The sequence below is a fragment of the Rutidosis leptorrhynchoides genome, chromosome 8 (assembly GCF_046630445.1).
Source record: "Rutidosis leptorrhynchoides isolate AG116_Rl617_1_P2 chromosome 8, CSIRO_AGI_Rlap_v1, whole genome shotgun sequence".
In the NCBI taxonomy this organism is placed as follows: Eukaryota; Viridiplantae; Streptophyta; class Magnoliopsida; order Asterales; family Asteraceae; genus Rutidosis; species Rutidosis leptorrhynchoides.
Genome location: NC_092340.1, coordinates 27127192 through 27144431, shown reverse-complemented (window position 1 = coordinate 27144431; position 17240 = coordinate 27127192). Strand labels below are relative to the sequence as shown.

Genomic DNA, 17240 nt, shown 5'->3' with positions numbered 1-17240 from the left:
TAAGATATATAGTGAAACCAATTCCCTTAACAACGTACGGGCCTCTATAACCATTTCTTGCAACGCGCGGCCTTTCCTGCTCGTTAAGCTACATACTTGAAAGTGACAATTTTTAAGTACACAAAAACATCTCTTCTACATACTTGAAAGTGACAATTTTGAAGTACACAAAAACATCTCTTCATGCATTCTTAGTCTTAAAATAGGCACCACAAGAATTTTAGAAGATAACCACTCCGTATTATGAACACCACATGTTATTACCAAACGTCTCATCTTCAGTTAACTTAGAAAATACTAGATGTCTTGTTAGTAACCTTTAGTCTTTAGATCAAGACTCAAGTGTATTGTCATTATTAGAATATATATTGCCTCTTATATAATACGAGTATATTTTTGAAACGTGCGTTCTTTTCTTTTAATCAATTTTTATTGGTCAAGATGAATATGGAATGTGTTGACCATGGAAAAAATAGATTAGATTACACATGGGAGTGGATTTAAAAAATGGATGCTATATGAGTATACTAGCATAGTAAGAGCACAGGGTGTCGTGACGCGTCAGTTCAGTGTTAGTTCAGTGTTGTCTTGCTGATGACTGGACTGACATTGTAAACTGACATTGGTGAAAAAACAGGGGAATTGGATAGATGGTCAGTTCAGTGTCAATTCAGTGTCTTGGAAAGAGAAAATATTTATGTTTTTATTATTTAATTATTTTTTAAAATTAATTTAATTATTTGATAAAATATAAATGATAAATAAAAGAAAACTTACACAAAATTTAAAAATCCTAGTTTATTAAAATTAAAATTCTAGTACATAAATAAGATAAATATACAACAACTACGATCGTTCACACACAAACAATTATTGAAACAAAAATAACATAATTCAAACACAAATACGATTATTCATTCTTCATCATCGAAGTCGGAGTATGAGTCTTTCAAAGCCATTTCTCGACGAATCATCTCCTTTTTCTCGATTGCCCTCCTATCATGTTCATTCAAATTGTCCGTATCAATAGCCAAAATCCTCAACTGCGACTCCATCTTCATTTGAGAGTAGTACGATTTCTTTTCTCGAGACACATCTTCAAAGTGTTCCTTCATGGACACGTGTAAAGACTCACGGGATGATGCGACTGAATCACTTGAGGTCTTCCTTGATTTCCTTGAGCTAGCCTTCCTTGGTTTGCCGGGTGGACGTTGTAGTCGATCTCTGCCAAATAGCTCCTTATTTGGATTTGTTTCAACTTCTTCATCTCGGTTCAAGTCAAAATCAGTTTCATCTACAGCTTCATCAGCAACGGGATCAGGCACTCGCTTGTTTCGCCTACCAATAACAACGGGATCAGGATGTAGCCACTTTGGTTTGTCTTGCAAAAAGTCCCACGCCTTATAACTTGGAAAAGTCTTCCCCATCTCGAACCTAAACTGATCGTCACACCTGGTACGAAAAATGTTATCATTTTCCACGCTCCTTCACGCGGCCTTCAAACAGTTCACAATACCGTTATACTTATTGGACAGCATTCAACTTGGTCCACTTCGAAGACAATGCATCTTTCATACGAGCACATGGTGGATTACGTTTGTTGTATTCTTCAACAATTTGGTACCAAAAGGCTTTTCCTATACGTATAAACGTTGTCAGTGTGTATATATATATATATATATATATATATATATATATATATATATATATATATATATATAATAATAATAATAATAATAATAATACGAATACGTATACATATATATAATAATTAATAATGCGTGTATACATATATATAATAAATATATACGTATATACCGGTCATTGCGTTTCCTACAATCGAGTTCTCGAAAATATGTATCCAACATTGAGCCAAACGTAACTCGACATCGGCATCCCACGTGGTTTGGTTGTGGCTCGAACATTCATCATTCATCGGCTTCTTTCCTTTCCTTTGCTTTGGCTTTTTTTGAGACGTTGGTGACGGCACTTCATCTACTGATTGATTGTTTGATAGATTATTTAAGTAATGTTGTGAGTCGCTTCTTCCTTGATTGTTGAAAGCTTTCCAAGCCAAAAATTCGCGGTAGTCATCTTGAGTTTGTGGCACTTGAGTTTGATTAATCGAACCATATTGACTACCAAACGAACCATATTGAGGACCACTTTCTTTTTGCGTATTAACCCAACTATTAGGATTACTCCAATTCCAATTTTGGCCAAATGCATTGTTTGGATTCATAGGGTGTGGGTGATTAGTGTTGTTTAGATTCATAGTATTAAAATTGTGGAGTGTGTGTTTTAATTGAAGAAATTGTGTGTGCATAAAATGAAATGAGGATATGGTGTGTATATATAATATATAATGTTAAAATTTTATTTTGAAAAAAAAAAACATGTAACGGATATATATTTAAATTGGGGCCCACTAACGGATCAATACTTCGAAGTCTTGCAGACGACGTTGGGTGTCGCGACGCCGAACCGACGCCGAGTCGGTATTGACTGACGGTTGGTTGGTGAGAAATCGGAATCCGACGCCGAGCTGTAAGTATCCACACCTCATGCTCTAAGACGGACGTAACAATCATCATCTTATGGCAAAAGTTTTCTTACATGGTACTCCACTTAACTATATCTGTTAATATCTGTTGGTAATGATCAATCGTACATGATGAATATACTTGTAGTCTCTGGCGTTCAGAATATACATATTTTCCAAACTACATCGAGCTACAATGATTTTCCATATCACAATTGAATATCGGACTTGACATGTGCTGGACGGTAGTCCAAGTTGATGGCTTTTAAGACTTTGCTTGAAAAGTATGAAAGACTATTGGTAAATAGTCTTGACAATAATGTACGGTGACTTTTGGTTCTTACAAACGGTCAGATTATTGTGAAGTCAAAGAAGGAATAGTTGGTTATATTTGTAAGATTGTACGTTTTCATACGTAGTAAAAATTATTGTTTGGAACTTAACGTTGAAGAATGTTGAAGAATATTGTTATCGTCAACTTGCACATCAAAGTGATACTTGATTCTTATGCACAACAAACCACGATGTTAAACAAAAAAAATTACGGATAAAAAGCCGTCAAGAAATTAAATATATATGGAACTTTATAAATGAATATCAGTTTATTTATGTGACATATATGAGAAAAAAAAAATTACACATTTTTATTTATTTATTTATTTATTTCATACTTAGCTTTATCTTCTAGTCTGAAGTTTCGCGATATTCGTTCGGACTGCAAGGAATGCTAGACTATAGATTATGGTTAGTCATGTTTAGTATATCCCGAGCCATTTGTGAGGAGCTTAGAGTTTCTAGGGTATCTATATAATCGACAAAATTGCTGAAATAGTCCCTGTGGTTTGTACCAAAATGCTAGTTTCGTCCCTGTGCTTTTTTTGATGGATTTGGTCCCGGTGGTTTGTAAAAGTTGCTGATTTAGTCCCTCTGACCGACGGCCGTCAAAAAAAGCCGTTAACTCCAGTCATGTGCCAGACATGTGAGGGTATTTTCGTCAGTTCATTTCCTTTATTGACAAAATTGCTGAAATGGTCCCTGTGGTTTGTACCGAAAATGCTGAAATGGTCCCTGTGGTTTGTTCAAAAATGCTGGTTTCATCCCTACATCAGTTCATAGTTCATCTTCATCTTCATCCTTGTTCTTCGTGTTCTTCATCGAAATTAGACATATCTCATTTTGTGGATTAAACTTCAATATGAGCACGGATTCGAGTTCCTGAGCCTAAACTTAACCTTCTTCACTGTCCAGATCGAATCAATAACAACAATTCGAGTTTTTAAGCATTTTTGTTCGAAAATTGATTTTCGTGGGTTTTGATTCCGACATGTTTTAGCGAAATCTGAAAAAGTAGAAATGTTCACACTCAACCATTGATCATTTCTTCAAAATTTCATAGATTAATTCGATCATTTGATGGGTGTTTGATCACTTTTTTAGTTCGAAAAATATTGACCAAAATCGAGCTGTTTAGGTCGATTCTTTTCGTGTTTCGAAAAAATAAAAACGTAGATGTGTTAACTTTGGTCCAACGCATCTTTCTGCATAGTTTCGTGTGTTAATTTTGTGTTTTTGGGCACTTCCACCATTCCTCCCCCACGAACCACCATATAATTCACCGGTACCGTCGGCACCTCCACTGTAAATCTGCCGCCGTCTGGAAGATACTTAGATCTGATTGTTTGTGTATGTAATGGTGCTCTAATATTGACATTTAGACATACAAATTGGTGTAGGTTTTAGATTAACAAATTGGGGAAGACAAGATTTAACAAAAATTGGGGAAGATGAAGATTCAACAAATTCAGCAATCTTGGTACAAACCACAGGGACGAATTCAGCAATTTTGGTACAAACCACAGAGACCATTTCAGCAATTTTGCTAATAAATGAAAGAAACTGACGAAAATACCCTCACATGTCTGGCACATGATTGGAGTTAACGGCCTTTTTTGATGGCCGTCGGTCAGAGGGACTAAATTAGCAACTTTTACAAACCACCGGGACCAAATCCATCAAAAAAAAGCACAGGGACGAAACTAGCATTTTGGTACAAACCACAAGGACTATTTCATCAATTTTGTCCTATATAATCTCTATAAATACCAATCAATAGAACATTATAACTGACATGTTTCATTATCTTACAGTTTTCACATTAGGAAGAAAACAATATATATACAAGAACATGTAGAAGTAGTGGCGGAACTTGAACCCGCCGCATACAGATGGGGTGGGTGCAAAAATTCAATAAATTTTTCATTGACAGCGGTGGTAAACACTAATAAAAATCTTATTTTTTAGTAAAAAAAATTTAATGTAATTTTAAATCCAGATGAGACGGCCCCCTACCAATCGTTAATATATTCCACCCTTGTGTATAAGGAGAAGATCATCACAAAGGAAAAACATATATAGTTGATAGGTATTATCAACGGAATGTGTTTTTGTGAGGTCGAGACTTTTATTCTTGTAAGGAGTGTAAAAATCTGTGCGAGAAAATTAGATTTTGTACCAAAATATAAGGGGTTGAGTTTGAGTTCAAATCGTAGTGTTATATTTCTTATACCGGGATCTTTTTGTATTATAAGAGTAAAGGTAACTATGAGGGGAGACGTATGTAGTGTTTTGTCGAACCACGTAAATCGTCTTGTCTATTGGTTTTTTTCTATTGCTTTCTATTATTTCTCGCAAGTTTATCTCAAACAATTATATCTTGCTTCCGCTCGTGTGGGTGCGTTAGTCAATAACTATTGAAACACGACCGTAGGCAAATACGGAGTACATCTTTAACATCACATAATTTATTTGGATACAATCATAATAAAGGGAAAAGAAAAGGAAACAAACAAATTGAATTACGTGTGTAAGCAAATCAATCAATATCTTACGGAGCATTTCTTACATTATTTATAATCATATAAAGTTATGTAGCCGATTGCCATGACAGTTGCAGGAATCATTGAGGTGAGGGCGGAGCTATTGGACTTATTACATGTTCGGCTCTTGCCTTTTAGGTCATTATTGAATAAGTGGACTTAGGTCCTGCTAGTTTGAGTCGGTTATGTTTATCAGAATGAGTTTTAGGTTTTGATTAATTATTTCCTTTTATTTTGGTGTACATAGGGATAGGGATATGCACGCAAACGTGCTCCTGAACGTGTCTCCAGTAATTGGCTATTTATAAAGCTTTCGTTGTTCATGAATAAGATATCGGGTGTGTTTGCAATATGTGATATTACCTTGTGAATCTTACAAGTGGTATCAAGAGCGAACATTGTGAGCGATCAAAGAAATCAGAGAGAGATGGCGGAAGAGAACAATCAATTCCAAACAACGTGTCGATGGAGATTACGATCACTGGTGCTTATTGATGGAGAATTTTCTCCGATCAAAGGAGTATTGTGGAGTGATCGAGGTAGAATACAAGGAATCAGGTGAGGGGGCAACGTTGACGGAGAGAACACATCCTATTTCATTCAACGTGCCAAGTTGAATGCGTTGAAATTGCAGGATTTGAAGGCTAGAAATTAGCTATTTCAGTCGATCGAAAACACATCCTCAAGACAATTACGTAGAAGAATAGTGCTAAGCAGATTTGGGATGCCATGAAGATGAAGTACGATGGCAATGCTAGGGTCAAACGGGCACAATTACAAGTTACAACGATTGCGTAGAGACTATGAAACATTGTAGATGAAATCAAGAGAAACGATCACATCATATTTCGGAAGAGTAATAGTGACTCCAAATGACATGCGAAACTGTGGAGAAGACATGTTCGAATTAACTTTGGTAGTAATAGCGTCCTGTTCAGCACGTGAAGTCCCGAGTGCTCCTAAAGCTTCTGAAAAGAACCTTTTATTAGGTACAATACCATCTCTATCCATATGCTTCAACAGTTTTTGCGCTAGCTCCTTCATGTTACATTTAGTGTAACATGAAATATCCCACTATTACAAGCACTCTCAAACAACTTATCTGCTTCAATTGGCCAACCATTCAAGCAGTAAACATTGAGCATAGCATTTAAAGTTGAAATCTTTACAACCTTTTCTGACTCAATCATCTTGTCAAATATTCCCCTAGCCTTTGTAACACAATCATAACATCCATACATCATAATCATACACTCATAAGTTATAAAATTCGGTGCACACCCCATTTCTGGTATCTTCTCAAATACCAACTCTGCCTTATCTCTAAGCCTTGCTTTACCATAATTTGTTATTGTTGGAAAATCGTGTGTACTTTTACCAATTCAGATTAACGCAGCGGATAGTTAAAATAATAATCTTTTATTATTTTATGAACAAAATTTAACAAGATTAAATTTTCACTTATTTAATGAAACATGCACATGATTAACGATCCCAAAGATCCAGTTACACCACTAATAATTGTCAAAATATGTAATTCACAAAGTGAGTAAACGATATACCTTTCTTGAAGAAACTGACTGAAGGAGAGAAACATACGATCAAAAATATGACCGTCTCTTAGGATAGTCCACACTACACTTCAAACGACCGTCAATGGATGCTAGTCCAAACCCAAGTAATAAATTAATCAACCGTTGATTAATTGAACCAATAAATGATACTTTGTATATATTGTTCTTTTGAAAAGAAAATTAAGAAGCAATGAGGTTGTTTATTTTTCTTTTCATGGGTAATGACTAAAAGGTCAGTTTGTGGAAGGCTTCACTAAATTATTGTGTTTTCATCGTTTTTCTATTCTTACGGAATGAAAACATCTCTATATTTATGCACATCAATTTAGTGCTAAGTTTCATACAAAAGATCTAGGGCCCGCCTGATTAATGAATGGAAGTTTTGTCATTTGCTATTTAGCTTTATTGGCCTTCTGTATCTCTCGTGACTTTGAAAAACCACACCATGATAATCAATAATATATATAGTATAACACCCGTGAACCTTTATATTGAATTATTATATTCAGTACATTAACCCGTGAACCTTTTACTTTTTAAGTAGAAAAATCAATTTATTTTCCATTCAATAATTCGAAGTAATTTAATCTGTTCCGTTACTTGAGTAATATATATACATCATATATATATGTCATTTGACGTCTAGGTGTATATGTGTGTGACCCCGAAGGCTCAAATGAATTTGGCCATATAGTTATATGTTGTACCTTGCACATTAATCCTTCAGACTCTCACTTGTGCATGGCACAACACCAAGTAACTATACAAACAATGGTAAGCGTCTAGCAACACGTCATTGTCCCCAAATTCACGTGAGGGTAGTTTCTCGAAACTGTTTATGGTAAGTGTTAAATGTCATTCGTCCTTTTGTTTCAGATACTTTAGTTAAACTTGAGATATGGATCATCGGTCATTCTCATTTGGTTAACAATTTTGTTTCTCGATCTTAGAACTGAATTAGATCACCAAATTAATTAAGTATCATCTTAATTACATCTAGGTGCGGCCACACAAATATCTTATTCATTCATCGAGGAACACAAAAAGTATCTAACTCCAAACATTTTAGAGGAACAAATCCTATATTGCATACACGTGTCTATCACGAGCTTTACATTATACCCAATAATAGCCTTTATAACAGCCTTATTCAGGACAGCGTTTAACCATATCAAAATACAATGCTACACTCATCAAGACGGGCGTGCATCTCAAGTCTAAGGACACAAAGACATAATCACTAAAAGATTCACTACTGACTACGATCCATGTAGTGACATCTCATGGTTGGGTCATTCCAATATTCATCATCAATGAATACATATGAAGTTTGGTCTCAACAAGTTAACTATTCATCATCAATGAATATAACCAAAATTTCACATTAATCTTAATTCATGTTATTCCCATAACATGACCGATTATGGAGATTTTGAATAATCAACAATTATTCATGGATTAAACTTGCTAATATAGAACACAGTGATATAAATGAAAACGACCATATCAGGTATGTCAATTCATTAATATAAAACTGCTTAATGTTCCAAAAATATCCAAATATTAAATTACAAATGAAAAAGATCAGCAGCATAACGAAGTCCAATACTACTAGCATGATCATCATGCTTGTTGTGCATCATGGGCTTCGTGAATGGGTCAGCCACATTATCATTTGTATGAACCTTTAAGAATACTAATATCATTCCTCTTAATGACTTAATGAATGTAGTCAAACTTTTGAAGAATGTGCCAGATACTTTTATATACATGTGATTCTTTCAAAAGTGTATTAACACTCGAACTATCACAGCACATATTATAGAAGATTAAATGTTGTGTACTACTCTGAGTACAACAACAAACTTCCTTATCCAGACAGCTTTCTGAGCAGTTTCTCAGTCAACAATGTATTCTGCTTTTGTTGTAGATTGTTCAATAGTACTCTGACTAGAACTCTTCCAATCAAGTGTCTTACCCATCATGACAAAGAAACAACGTGACTGGATCGAGAATCATCTTGATCAGTTTGGAAACTAGAATCAGTATAAAACTTAATACTTAACTCTTCTTCCAAACCACCGTAAACCAAGAACATATCATTAGTACTCTGCAAATACTAAAGAATATTCTTAACAACAATCCAATATACTTCACCTGGATTATGTTGACAATGACTCGTCAAACTCAAAACTAATGAAACATCGAGTATGGTACATATCATGGCATACATAATGGATCATATAGCCGAAGCATATGTGATACATTTCATTTGTCTCATCTCATCTGCTTTGATAGGACTTTTGAGACTTTCTCACGGTTATGCCCTTTTGCATTGTTAAAGCTCCATGCTTGGAGTTTTGCATGCTAAATCTCTGCAAGATAATGTATGTACTTTGATTCAAACCAATAAGTCAATTGGATCTATTGTATAGATCCTCATTCCAATAGTATAAGTAGCTTCATCAAGATCCTTTATGGAAATACATTTTCTAAGCCAAGACTTGACATCTTGCAAGTTGAAATGTTATTTCTAATAAGTAATATGTCATCAACATATAAGATCAAGAAGACTACTCTGCTCCCACTAGCTCTAATGTAAACTCAGGGCTTATCTTGGTTTTGAGAAAAATTAAACACTTTGATTTTCTCATTAAACTTAAGATTCTAGCTCCTGGATGCTTGCTTTAATCCATAAATGGATTTTAGAAGCTTGCATACTTTATTAGGATGCTTAGGATTCATAAACCCTTCCGGTTGAGCCATATATACGTCCTCGCTTAAGTCTCCATTTAGGAAAGCGGTTTTGACATCCATTAGCCATATTTTATTATAATGAAAAGTAACCATGGCAATAATTATCCTAATTGTTTTAAGGCTCGTGACTGGTGAAAAAACTTTCATCATAACCTTTTGTCACCAATCAAGCTTTAAAAGTGTTTACATTACCGTCCATATCAGTCTTCCTTTGAAGACTCATTTTTACCTCATTGTCTTACAATTGGGTAGAAGATCAATCAAGTCTCATACTTGATTATCCTTCATGGACTGCATATCTGTATTCATAGAATCTAGTCATTTTCAGATTCAGGATCTGATATGGCCTCACGCAGATAAAGGGTTCATCATAATCCCTTAGTTGAGGTTTATCTGAATTAAGCAGACAATTAAACCTCATAAGCCGATGAGTTCTACTAGATCTATAAAGTGCAGTTGTAACACGTTCTGGCTCACCAACAATGCGCTCGGTTTCAACGTGTGGATTGCTAGTGCTTACTGAAGGTATGTTACTTTAAAGTACTTGAATTTCTTCAAGATCTACTTTACTCCCACTGACTTCTTGTAAGAGAAGATCTCTTTCCAGGAATTCAGCAGACTGAGCAGAAAACACGTTGTCTTCAGCTTGTTAGTAAAAGTAGTAACCCATTGTTTCCTTTATGTATCGTACAAAGTAACATTAGATAGTTCTGGGTTCTAATTTGTTTGAAGTGTCATGCTTCACGTACGCTTTGCAATCCTAGACTTTCAAATAAGACAACTTGGGATTCTTCCCATGCCATAACTCATATGGTGTCTTTTCTACCTTCATAGTTGGAATCACATTGAGTATGCCTGCAGCAGACTCTCATGCATATCCCTAAAAGACGATAGTAGAGAAATCAGACTCATCATAAATCAAACTATATCAAGTAAAGTTCGATTCCTCTTACTCAGACACACCATCGTGTTGTGGTGTGTAAGGTAGAGTGAACTATGAGACAATCCCAAAATTCTTTAGGTGGTCCAAAAACTTTTGACTCATAAACTTACTTACTCCATCAGAGCGAAGTGCTTTAATGGTCTTTCCAAGCTGATTATCTACTTCATTTTGGAATACTTTTGAATGTTAAAATAGCTTTATGTTTATGTTTCAGCAAGTGAACATAATCATAGCTACTGTACTCATCAGTAAATGTAATGAAGTAAAATTAACTAAATCTATACATTGTTCTTAAAGGGCTACATACAACAGTATGTATTAGTCCTAAAAGATCTTTAGCTCTTTTACCTAAAACGGAGAAAGAAGCATTTATCATCTTTTCACATAAACATGACTCGCATACATCAAATGACTCGGAGTCAATTGATTCTAAAAGTCCATTAGATTGGAGTTTTGAAATGCATTGTTTATTTATATAACCAATATGACAATGTCATAGATAGGTCTTATTCAAGTCTTGCTTGAAGACTTTGGCGATGTAGGTATACACAGAATTCTCATTTGAAATTACACTATGCATATCAATTTCAAAAATACCATCACGTGGATAGGTATTAAGATAAATATATTATCCTTAGAAACTGAAATACCTAAGTGTGTAAATGCAAGTTCAAAACTAGCATCTTTCAAACTATGTCGCTCGCAGTATTGAGAGCATAATGCTATTGTTCCAACAAAACAATAAGACCACTTAGAGAAGTAAGTTCAGAGGTACCAATAGCTTTAACAAAAGCTTGATCCCCCTTGCCTACTTGCAAATCCAGTGTGTCTTTCTTCAGTCTATTACTTCTTCTCATTCCCTTCATATTGTTACAGGTGTGAAGGCCACAACCAGTTAACAAAGATCTAGGAATCACTAGAAGAAGTATATAACTATATATGGAATATACCTGATTTGCTAGTCTCACCAGCGTTGCCTTTTCTCAGCTCAGATTGGAAGATAGGACAACTTCCTTCTCCAATTGCCAACCTTTCCACAATGGAAACATTCGGCGTCTTTTGTTGGGCTTTCCTTTCTTGGGAGGTGTTGGAATTTAGCAATTGACTTGCCTTTTCCTTTTCCCCAAGTTTTCGGCTTATTCTTTTTTTTCACCCTTTAATCCTATTTCTTCCTGATCATCGAACAACATTCGATAATCATTTTGCTGAGCAGCAGCAACTGCCATAACAGGAAGAAAGGATATGGGTTCTAAACTTTATTCAACTTCCAATTATGCTTGAGAACAATTCTCAGGTTGCAGTGCCAGTCTAGGAAGTTTGAACATTGAGTTTATCCTTCTTCAACAAAGAAGGAAGTATGTTTTGGTTTACGTTTTGATTATTTGATATCTACAACAGATATAAGATTCAATTTAGTATTTTCGATATTGAGCTTTAATAAATTAACTACCCAAGTTTTTATAATATTTTTTTTTTAAAAAACAATTAATTTATGAAAGCCTGAGATTCACATAGAGTTTTCATAGCCACATCTGTTGATTAGCTAGCAGTTATGGAGTCTATTGGTAGGTAGCGGGTACCAATTGCATTACAAGTACTAATCTTAGATCGTTATGGGACATAGAGATATATGTAGTCCAACAAACCACTATTATCTAATGGCATGTTTGTCCCATCATTGCCTCGAACTCAGGTCTTACCATGAATACGATTAAGTCGTCCAATTTGGAAACAGTGGAAATTCACGCTAGTCTCACTAGATCGAAAAATCCACCTCGTGGCTATAATTCAGCCTAGTCTCACTAGATCAGAAAAATAACGAGGAGTGTTTGCAAGCTCATTGGATGGCATGACTTAAATTTGACGGGTATTTTGGAAAAAGTTTGTGTCAACGAATAATGCATGCACACAAGATTCACTACACTATTAGTTAAAAAATATTTTAACCAATTGTATATGTCGATTATGTTTGTGATCTAATTTGGTATTTAATTTATAGGATATAATAATAACAAATACACAAATGTGTATCGTTTTAAAACAGTTTTAAAAGATGCCGTCCATATATATTATTTGACTTTCAAAATCATTTAACATTAAACTCGTTAGAGTTTAACTTATTTTAAAATCATCAATTTTAATCTTTGAAACTCGTTTAGAGTTTTAGTTAATGTTTCCATCAAAAACATATATATAATTTGAGTCTCAAAATTATTTAACTTTAAACTCGTTTAGAGTTTAACTTTATTAAAATCATCAATTATAATCTTTGAAACTCGTTATCGGTTTTATTTGATGTTTTCATCAAAAACATTATGCATATATATTAAACAATAATTATATATGAATACGAAAATAAAACACAACCATGCATCACACACACATAGCCTAGCCCAAAAATCCTATGCTTGATACCATGAGCCGACATGGGATCAAGAGGTCAAACTAAGGTTAATATCGTAGCTCCCACTTAATTCAAGAATCAAGTGAACACTTGACAAACGTCATTGTTGTCAAATTGACCTGTTCGCCATCTTCTAAGTCAAACTCCACGTTGCATCTTTATCTTTAATCTTCATCTTATTACATTTATTTAAAATTAAAAAATACAACTAATCTAATACTTTTACAATTTAGAATAAACTTAAATACAATACTATGAAAATGAAAAATAAATATAATACAACTTTGGCTTCAAAATGACCTTTCTTATAAATCAATATGACTTAATATTGCCGTAATCAACAATCACAACAATCATACATAGGTCGGGGCATTATAGGCTATGTGTGCAATCACAATTTTAATAACTACATTATTAAAACCTACATATGGCTTGTCCATGGTTATAATGCATGTGTATAACCATGGAATATAACAATCAACAATTATAACAAATATTCAAGCCATAACAATTAAATCTACAATTTAAAATAGTGATATTCTTTCAATCATATTTGTGCGTCATGAGGTTAAGTCTAAATCAACCGCGTTGACTTTAAAAACCTAAAAGGTTTCTACTTTTACCAATTCACGACAAAGCTAAATCTAAAGAAAATCACGCGACAATTAAGATGGTGTAAAAGCGGCTCGGATACCACTGTTGGAAAATCGTGTGTACTTTTACCAATTCAGATTAACGCAGCGGATAGTTAAAATAATAATCTTTTATTATTTTATGAACAAAATTTAACAAGATTAAATTTTCACTTATTTAATGAAACATGCACATGATTAACGATCCCAAAGATCCAGTTACACCACTAATAATTGTCAAAATATGTAATTCACAAAGTGAGTAAACGATATACCTTTCTTGAAGAAACTGACTGAAGGAGAGAAACACACGATCAAAAATATGACCGTCTCTTAGGATAGTCCACACTACACTTCAAACGACCGTCAATGGATGCTAGTCCAAACCCAAGTAATAAATTAATCAACCGTTGATTAATTGAACCAATAAATGATACTTTGTATATATTGTTCTTTTGAAAAGAAAATTAAGAAGCAATGAGGTTGTTTATTTTTCTTTTCATGGGTAATGACTAAAAGGTCAGTTTGTGGAAGGCTTCACTAAATTATTAAATTATTGTGTTTTCATCGTTTTTCTATTCTTACGGAATGAAAACATCTCTATATTTATGCACATCAATTTAGTGCTAAGTTTCATACAAAAGATCTAGGGCCCGCCTGATTAATGAATGGAAGTTTTGTCATTTGCTATTTAGCTTTATTGGCCTTCTGTATCTCTCGTGACTTTGAAAAACCACACCATGATAATCAATAATATATAATTATATATAGTATAACACCCGTGAACCTTTATATTGAATTATTATATCCAGTACATTAACCCGTGAACCTTTTACTTTTTAGTAGAAAAATCAATTTATTTTCCATTCAATAATTCGAAGTAATTTAATCTGTTCCGTTACTTGAGTAATATATATATGTCATTTGACGTCTAGGTGTATATGTGTGTGACTCCGAAGGCTCAAATGAATTTGGCCATATAGTTATATGTTGTACCTTGCACATTAATCCTTCAGTTATCATCGAACTAAAAGTGGCAATAGTCGGTCTCTCTTTGACCACATTAAACTTTTAAAAACTTGTTCCATTTTTTCAAATTCTTGTTTTCTTCCATACGAATCAATCAACAGATTATAACTGATAATATCCGGTTTAATCTGATTACTTTTCATTCTAGAAAGTACCCCTTCCATTTCACCAACCATACCATTCTTCCCATATGCATCCATCACACCGTTAAATGTGAAAACATCGGGACTACAAACACTATCCTCAAGATCTTTAAATAAAGATTCAACCTGATTAACATTTTTTGCCTGGGCAGATGCTCTTAAAAGAATATTGTATGTGACAATACTCGATTTGCACCATTCTGTACCTTTCATTTTATCAAAGTATCCAAGAGCTTTAGATAAAGCTTTTGGTTTGTCTTTAGAGTGAAGATGGGCTGTGATAAGTGAGTTGTATACCGAAGTATCGGGTCCGCAACCACTATTTCTCATCTCAGAAAACAGCCACATTGTTCTTACCTATTACTGATATTAGTTTTGAATATACACCATTATCTGCTATGTACCAACGTTGTTTTTTCATCGATCTAAACACCTAAGTGAAAGAAATACTATCAGTAGAGCCACTAACAAACAAATTACTAAAAAATCTATATTAGACACCTAAAATCTAAAAAAGTTTCAAACTTAATTCAGAAAAAAGGCTAACCTCAAGACATTATTACTATATATATATAAAGATCAAAGTGGAATGGTGACTTCTTATTGGTCGTCCACTATTCATCAATATTGGTCGACCACTATTCACTTTTTTTTGTCTCCGGAATTTTTTTCCCCGGATTGCTATTGTCCGAGCACTGTTCATCATTTTAATTTTTTTTTGCCTATTATGTATTTATCATTTGGAGAAAGTTGATAGGGTAGCATACATGAATACATACACTCGCTATTACACGGTTTAAAATATATACTATTTTAAATTTTTTTTTAGTTAAATCGCTAGCACTTTTCAAGCAGCAGCGCGATAACCCCAACTTTCTTGTTGTAACCATTTATCAGACTTGCCAAGCACCTCAAACAGAAGAAAACAGTGTTCAGTCCTAATTAACTTCACATACTTGTTCAGCGTTGACAGCAACGGCTTGTCATAGTTTAAATTCTTCAACGGTGTTCGAACCAATTCTTGAGCCTCTACATTTTCCTCAGACTTTGATGAATTTCTTTATGTGGATGGAATTTGCAATTTAGGGAAAAAGAAATGGTGGTGAAATTCATATGGGTTGTGGAAATCGAAGGGAAATGAAGAGACCCATTGAATAAATATGCACTCATATTTCAAAGAGTGAAACAGCCACTAGGTATCTGTTTAGAACAGGTTCATGTCAAAGGGGTCAGACTGAAACTACGTGTGAAAGGATCCCTAGAGAACTAGAATATGTAGAGAACCGATAGAACTCATAGATTGAACTTCAATCTATGTGGAGATTGAGCTTCAATCTATGGAAGAAAAAAAATCTGAAAAAAAATAGTCAATCTGCACAGAAAAAAAAGTCAGTCTGCAAAAAAAAAACTGCAAAAAACGTCAATCTGCACAAAAAAAAAAGTCAATCTGCACAGAAAAAAAAGTCGATCTGCAAAAAAAAAAAAAATAATAATAAAAAAACGCAGATTGACTCAATGTGCATAAAAAAAAGTCAATCTGCACAGAAAAAAGTCAATCGTAAAAATAAAAAAAACTGCAAAAAACGTCAATCTGCACGCTGATTGACTCAATCTGCACACACAAAAAAAAATCAATCTGCACAGAAAAAAAATCAGCAAAAGAAAAAAAAATCGTCAATCTGCACAAGTTCTATGGGTTCTCTACTACCTTTGGTTATCCATGGATCCTCACCATATATATATATATATATATATATATATATATATATATATATATATATATATATATATATATATATATATATATATATATATATATATATATATATATATATATATATATATATATATATATATATATATATATATATATATATATATATATATATATATATATATATATATGGGCAGGATCAATGGGGAAGTAACCAATCGGGGGGAAGCGGGGGAAAGCAAATTTTTTTTTTCGGCATCAAGATCACACGAAAATATGAACATTTAGAAAAGACACTTCGTGATGAATGTTATTATTTAGGCGGGAAAACGATCGACAAAAATAACATTCAAGATAATATTGTTCGTGAAGAATATGAACGTTTTTTTTTTTCATGTTTTGTGAAGTAAAATTTAGCCCGATTTAGAGTTTAGGGTTTAAGGTTTAGGGTTTGGTGTTTTGGGTTTATTCCATAAACCCAAAACACCAAACCCTAAACCCAAAACCCTAAACTCTAAACCGTTCGTGTTAAAAACTCAATCTAAATTCTAAATCTAAACCCTAAATCTAAACCCTATATCCTAAATTTCTAAACCCTAATATCTAAACCCTAGAAACCCTAATAT

General features: G+C 33.8%; 1 pseudogene; it reads right to left on the bottom strand.

The window, feature by feature from the left end:
* Positions 1 to 5046: 5046 nt before the first annotated feature.
* On the bottom strand, positions 5047 to 16070 carry LOC139864885 (pentatricopeptide repeat-containing protein PPR5 homolog, chloroplastic-like; annotated as a pseudogene).
* Positions 16071 to 17240: the final 1170 nt, after the last annotated feature.